Raw genomic sequence first — 8,038 nt, 5'->3', positions numbered from 1 at the left:
TAAATGAAATGTAATGATTCTATTGTTTTTAATGTAATGCCACTAGCGTCATATTTTTATATAACACATGTTGTCCCATACAAATTCATGTATGTATTGTAAGGTGTGAATAATCTAATCATGACAGGATTTTGTGTCAACTAAGAATAGCATATGTATATAACACAACAAATATGTGGAGTGTAATACTATGATCTCCTTTTCCAAACCCTAACCTCTAATCCTCTTGCAAATAACCTACTCATAATAATACTCTTCGACTATGTAGAGGAGCTGATTGTCTGTGTGCCACATCGTAGCGCTAACCAATACTAACGGATTAATTCTGAATAAGTATCATTACTTGTGACTATATTTAGAGGATATTGAGATGGCCATTGAAATACTTTACTTTTGCCAATATATTACTTCATTAGAGAAGTAATAGAGTGTGGATCGTAGTACTGAGCCGGAATCAGTACCTCAGCCAGTATAATGACAGTATAGTAGACTGTTCCAAGATGGCGGACGACTTCGTCGTCAGTTTGAACCACCGTGAATTTATTTTAGATAAACTACTATTCGTATACCCTAATACAACCACCAGCTATACTATTAAATCAATATATAATTCTTGCTAATTATAACGGATAATTTAGCTTATAGTTACGGTACTTTTATGAAAGTAAATAATTATGTTCCGATATATATATAATACGCAATATCGACATAAGCATTGCGTAATATATCATAGCGAACTCTGTACCATCCGCTACTTTACATATTTGTTCGAGTTATGTTCGAGTCGTCAATACAACTATACCAATATGGCGCATCTCGCAATCCATTAGTATAAATTAGAAACTCAAGATGGCGCTTTACTAGAACGCCGAGAAGACAAGACGCGGTTCGAAGTGAGGAGATTCCTTTACAAGGTGAGAAGGGATACGGGAACGAGTGCGATAATTAGGATAGATAATCCCCTCACATTAACTCTAATCGATAATCTAATACTTAGCTTTATGTTCATTTCAGGTGACAGATATGTTCACCCGAACATAAAATACCAAAATACCTTATTATGGATGACAATCTACTATAAGAGGTAAGACAGTGGGTAGCGCTTACCGCTAACAATTGTCCTTCTTTAACTTGACAACCAAATAATTCCGTACTGACACATAATGTATCAACGCTTTATAGATAGAGATATGGAGAATCAAGGACTACAATTGTGAAAAGGTTGGCTCAACGAGGAGACATATAGGTATGACGCCCTCTAACATGGTCGGTTTTGTGCCTCTGAGTTTTCTTATATATACTATATTCTCTCTTCTACCTATAGAGATACTAACTTTTAGACTTGTATATAGATATCTATAGATCACTGTGGAGTATTCTAGCTTGCTCTTGGTGTTGAGGACTGTACTGTACACCTTATACCTTTCCCTTTTTCACATAGGGTCGGCTTCTGGGAAGTGTCCCTTGCACAAATGGTCTAAATGACTAATCTGTTATAATTAACTATGATATAGAGTTATAACAGTGTCTATACTTTGTTTTGGGTTGCAGCCCTGAGGAAGTCTTAAGTCAAATCAGACTAGACGAAACACGTGTTGGCTGCACATTTTTGGAGATTGTTGAAGATTGTATTTCAGGCTGCACAATTTGGAGATTGTTGAAGACTGTATTTCAATGAAGAGAAGAATTGAAATATTCAAGATTAAATAACAATTGCACCACTTGATAAAGAAATTTATTGGACTTATTTGAGTGCTCGATGGAATATATAATTGTTTGAGCTATTTATAGCACTTTTCTTGTCGTGGTAACCGACTTGCTTCATTTTGAGCACCGCTTTGGACAATCAGTTATAATATACCTTTACCTGCTGTGCGCTCTAACCTTAACAGTTACCATTTCTGATTGTACAAACTACTGTGTGACTTGAAGACGATTATTTCTCAATACAGCCCTTGTTTGTGATCTTGTTAACGTTCTCACATTATCATCCGCAGTAGAAGAAATGGGAGCCAGGGGTGTTTGATCACAGAAACTCATTTGCATACAAAGGGGGGTGAAAGCCTGTTCACAAAGCACAACACAACTTGTTTATGTAAAAGTTTGCACATTGCACAGGGAGTGTGATTCACGTAACAGTGTGGGTATTGTATGCAGGAGCGAGCAGTCTTAGTTGCTGAGATATGAATCTCTGACAGGTGGATCTTTAGCTCTTTCAACTGTTTTAGAGAGGGTGGCAGACTCAAATTCTGGGGGCATAGATACCAACAGCTTCCCTCATAATCCTTGATTTTTGTATCTACAGTTGGTGCAGATGCCACCTAAGAGAGTAACCTTTCCAGCTAGGTAGTGTGCTTTCTGGAGTCAGCCTGCTTTGCTTTTCCCAAACTTTGGTCAGCAAAGGTAAATGTGTCTTCTACTCAAGTGTTCTTAGCTCGCTTTTGGTAACGTGGCTTGAGCAGTATGGCCTAAGGGGCGCTCGAAGGTAAAGCAAAACAGTGGAAGTCACAAATTTCAATACAGTTTATTAAAAATAGACAAGGAACTGTAAGATTCAAACCAAGTTTAGAGCAAAAAGAATATTTAATAATTATTCAGAAGCAAAATCTAAAGGTGGGCTGTGATTTAAGGAATATTAATTAGCAAAAACAACTGTCAAAACCAAACAAAAAGATAAATAAATTTTAAAAAAGCAGATCCACTGAGTCAATCAGGAAGTCACATACAAAATTGTAGCTGACTTTGCTAGCTATGCTCGAGAGGACAAAGATGCGTTTAGTCTCTGGTGATGATTAACACTGGAATTTGATGCAAGGTTTTTGGCTTAATCAGTCTCAGAAGGTGACGAGCTGCACAGAAGTGGCTTGAAGTGCAACATTCCCACAGAGTAGAGTTGGATTAGCAAGTTGAACCTGAATCCACGGCCATCAAAATGTGGGAAACTTCATGCAGTTACAACAGCTGCGAAGTCATCGGAGCTTCCAAGGTATGGAGATGGTTCAAGGTTGATGATAAGAGCCAAAGCATGGAACGTGGCAGGCCTGAGGCATGGTTAAGGGGATAGCAGGTTCCATTTGAAACAAAAAGAAGATGGAAAGAGGCCACTCGTGTGGATCTTTGTAATACGAGGCCATGTCCCATTGGAACAGAAGTCATTAGGACTATTTAGGGTAGACATAAACCAAACACATTAATTGAAGGGTCCAAGGGCGAGTTTAATGACTAACACTAGGTACATGCCCCAAAACCATATATCTCAACACACAAAGGGTACCTAGAGGTCAAAACAATTATGTCATTCACTGTGGGCCCCAACCCCAACACCATAAAGATAACAAAAGGTGGGAACAGACAGTGTGGACTAGGTGTGATAGTGACAGAGTTGAGACTCAAGGGCATAGGGAAAAATTCCCATCAGAAGCCACACTGTACCGCCCTCTTTCACATCATTTGGGTTCTCCTTGCCCAGGAGACAAAACAAAACGGCTGGTCAGTTGTTACCGTGACCATTTATAGATAGGAAAGAAACGTGTTAATGGAGGGAGGTATAATTGAAATTATCAGTGTTAATGTGGGAAAAAAGCAGTGTGAGGTAAAAGGAAAGTGAATAGTGAAGAGCATTAAAATTGGATGAGCTGGATAGATATAAGTGATTTATTGTTATCTCCCAGTCCTCCAAATCTAAAAAACAAGGGCAAACACAGATTTAACATAATATCCGTGATCAGTAGTGGTCAACATGTTTCAGCATATCTACGAAAAGAGTTTCATGCATTCGTCAGGACCCGTTGTAAATAAACTACTGCTTTTTGTGAAATAGTAAAAGATATCACCTGCAATGTCCAGGTTGTATGTTCAACCACATACCATTAGTTGTGGTTGTTGCGCTTCACCCCACCTGGCTGCAGCTCAGGTAAAAGGAGCACTGCTCTCTCCGTCGGTGTCTCCCGGCAGTCATCCAAACTGTCTGGGGAAACTCTTTTCGTAGATATACTGAAACATGTTGACCACTACTGATCACGGATATTATGTTAAATCTGTGTTTGCCCTTGTTTTTTAGATTTGGAGGACTGGGAGATAACAATAAATCACTTATATCTATCCAGCTCATCCAATTTTAATGCTCTTCACTATTTTCAGTTGCCACATTAACACTGATAATTTCAATTATACCTCCCTCCATTAACACGTTTCTTTCCTATCTATAAACGGTCACGGTAACAACTGACCGGCCGTTTTGTTTTGTCTCCTGGGCAAGGAGAACCCAAATGATGTGAAAGAGGGCGGTACAGTGTGGCTTCTGATGGGAATTTTTCCCTATGCCCTTGAGTCTCAACTCTGTCACTATCACACCTAGTCCGCACTGTCTTTTCCCACCTTTTGTTATCTGTATGGTTGGGGTTGGTGCCCACAGTGAATGACATAATTGTTTTGACCTCTAGGTACCCTTTGTGTGTTGAGCTATTTAGGGTAGAGCCAAGAATGGTTTGCATATGGCTGGCCTCGTCTGTAGTTACACAGAGACTAGAGAATGATGTGGCGGGATGTTGCCGAGATTAACTACCAGTTCATCCATCACCTTTAGTTTTTCTCAAAGATCAGCCATACGTGGTACAGACATGAACAGATGTTGGTCCCATAGAGACCTATGACAAAGGGACTCCTGCTGCAGCTTCCTGGGGAGGCTCGTTAAGGTTGGAAACAGATTGAGGTTATATGCATTCCAGATCCTTGGGGGCGTGGCCTCAACGTTCAGGATCAAATGGACTTTGTGGGTTGGAGCCATGGCTTATTAACACTCAGGGAGCAAAACACGCTGAATGGAATGAGACCACAAATAGTTACAAAAGAATGAGGTTAATTCAAGCACTTCCATCCCACGCTGTGTGCTTTTCTGAGTAGACAGTTTGTTGGACAATCAATGGAGCGGTGTCTTTGTGGCTACTTCATGTAAATGTTTTGCAATGCTGAAAGCTCCTCCTCAGGGTTTACAGTGAGCACCTTTTATTCTCTCACATTGTCTCTCTTATGTAGAAAGGTTACATTTACAACTGAAGATTTTGTCACATTGTGAGAACTGATCATTTTCTTTTGAGTTGTGGGTTCTCTCTTGTTGAATGAAACTGAATCTCCAGTAGACGCTTCCGTGGCCTTTAGAACAATGACAACGTTTTTTCCAGGTAAGTTCTTGCAGGTTGAGAGAGACCAGATTTCTGGCTGAAACTTTTCCAGCATTCAGAGAGGTAATAAAGTTTTTCCCCAGTGTGAGTTCTCTCATGTCTAGTGAGAGTTGTTTTATCACTGAAGCTTTTCTGGCATTCAGAACACTGATAAGGTCTTTCCCCAGTGTGAGTTCTCTCATGTCTAGTGAGAGTTGTTTTATGACTGAAGCTTTTCTGGCATTCAGAGCACTGATAAGGTCTTTCCCCAGTGTGAGTTCTCTCATGGTGAGTGAGAGTCTTCTTCAGACTGAAGCTTCTCTGACATTCAGAACAATGATACGGTTTGAGCCCAGTATGGATTCTCTGATGTAGAGTTAAATTGAGTTTCTGATAGAAACTTTTTTGACATTCAGTACACTGATACGGTTTATGCTCAGTGTGGGTCCTTTCATGTACAGTAAGGTAGCCTTTCTGACTGAAACTTTTCCAGCATTCAGAGCACTGATAAGGTTTTTGTCCAGTGTGGGTTCTTTCATGTAAAGTGAGATTGAATTTGTTACTAAAGCTTTTACAGCATTCAGAGCACTGATAAGGTTTTTGTCCAGCGTGAGTTACCTGATGTCGAATCAGACTGTCACTAAAACTGAAGCTTTTTTGGCACGTGGAGCACTGATATGGTTTTTGTCCAGTGTGGGTTCTTTTATGTAAAGTGAGATGGGATTTGCGACTGAAGCTTTTACAGCATTCAGGGCACTGATACGGTTTATGCCCAGTATGGGTTCTTTCATGTACAGTAAGGTTGTATTTGCGACTGAAGCCTTTCTGGCATTCAGGACACTGATAGGGTTTTCGTCTAGTGCTAGTTTTCTCATGTTCAATGAGGTGGGATTGATAACTAAAGCTGTTCTCACAGTCATTGCTCTTATTCAAGTTGTTTGTTTCTCCAAGATGGGTTTGTTCCTGGATACATGTCATATTAAGACTGAATCTGATTTCTGATCGTGTACTTGTTTAAGTTACAACTCAGCATTAAATTCTAAAATATATTTCAGATGCTCTTGTTAACATATGTATTTAACTAATGATAGTTTTTACCTGGAGATCATTTTCCTACCTTTAAAGGCACCTATCTCACTTGTCTTATTAACTTTTACTGTGGAGCCCCTTGTATTTACTAAGATGCCCCTCATGGAATAATTTTCTCCAAGTTAATCCCGGATGATTTCTCTCAAGTTTAATAACTTTAAGTCTCATTTAGTAACTCCAGTTTATCACATTTGAAGTAGGAGTTTTAAAAGCACTGATAAGGTCTTTGGGCTTTAGCGTTTGCCTGTAAGGTATGTCTGTTCATACAAGTAATGACAGATGATTAGGGCATGCCAGGGTGGTTTATGAATTATCAATAGCGTAACACTGGCCCCTTTTATACTTTCAGTGCCAGTATATGCTTTTTTGCTCAGTGGCTAAGACAGGTACATGATCCACCTTGGAGTTACGGGACACTTTGAAACCACTCGGATCAAACTCAAGAGACAGAGTTGATGGGGGAAAGGAAATGATAATCCAGCATCTTTGCAGTAACGACATCTGAGAAAGAGTATTTACAACGACCTTCTTTTAAATAATCTTTTCTTCCCTCTTGTCTCCAGGAGACGGAGACAAAAGCTTGCGTTTGTAAACCGAGGATATTAGTCTTTTTGATGGTTCTGTCACATCACGACACGTCTACGGATGCTGATCTGTTGGGGAGGGTTTCGGTCTCCACAGCATTTCTCATAAACCTTCAAAGACAATTTACAGAACTGAGTTTTCTCAAGTGCACTGCTTGTCGATCAATTGCGGCCAATGTTCTCCTTAATCTCAGTTACTGACACTTGGTAAACATTGATGGTCTTTTACTTTAGGGATTTGACAACTTTCACATTCACCAGTTTCTTCCGCTCCAACATCCTCACCATTCCTGGCACATAGAATGTGTTTCTTCTCTAGTGCTCGAGAATGTTTTAACTTTCCTTTAAATAATGCTTTTTGTTGTGTTTCTCTAAATGTAAACCTTCTTTTTTCTGTTCATGCTTCTGGTACCTGTAGAGATTGTAAATGAACAAAAAGAAAAAATATTTATGACCTTATACTTTGCACAAAGAAAGTATTGACAAAAACAAGATAGGAAATCAGTTGAGTTGCATTTCTGATAGTGGTGAAACAGCTCTGGGACACTATGTAGATCGGGAGCTTCGGATCACTGGAACTCAAGCATGTGAGAGTAAACGTATTTTAATATTTAAGAAAGAAACACAAGTTGCACATATATTGTGACACATATTCTCAGAAGCAGCCAACGCTATCAATGTACAATTTCTGTGGCAAAGGCTGGAATCACAATGAGATATTTGTAATACTTGTAATGAATTATCAGATTTTATTTACTCCCCTGCACTCCTAGACTGTTCATCTATTACTTTTTCCAGTGATCTAGGAAGGGACATTTTATTGAAGGAAGGAATTGGCCTTGTTGCACTCAGTGCTTTAAATGCCACTGTAGACTGACGCTGTGTCCAGTTAGCTCAGTGGAATTCACCCTTTCAAATTGTGCGGATGATAAGGACTTACTTGGTGGCCCAGAACTCATCATGCTCCTCCGACAGGACCCAGGCACTGCAACACCTGAAAAAGAGAAAAAAAACAGCACAACAGTAAAGTAAAAGAAAAAGGGTCTAGAAAAGAAAACCACAAAACAGAAGAAAGAGAAAAAAGGCTATCTTCCACTCTCACCACATGTTCCAGCACAGGAAACCCTGCAGCAGATGCTTGTGAACCCATAAGTTACTTCTAAACACAGCACCCCCAAGGTCAGCACCAGGTGCGACTCCACCGGT

This window comes from Lissotriton vulgaris, unplaced genomic scaffold, assembly GCF_964263255.1.
Source record: "Lissotriton vulgaris unplaced genomic scaffold, aLisVul1.2 SCAFFOLD_1129, whole genome shotgun sequence".
Lineage (NCBI taxonomy): Eukaryota > Metazoa > Chordata > Amphibia > Caudata > Salamandridae > Lissotriton > Lissotriton vulgaris.
This window is presented reverse-complemented; position numbering follows the sequence as displayed.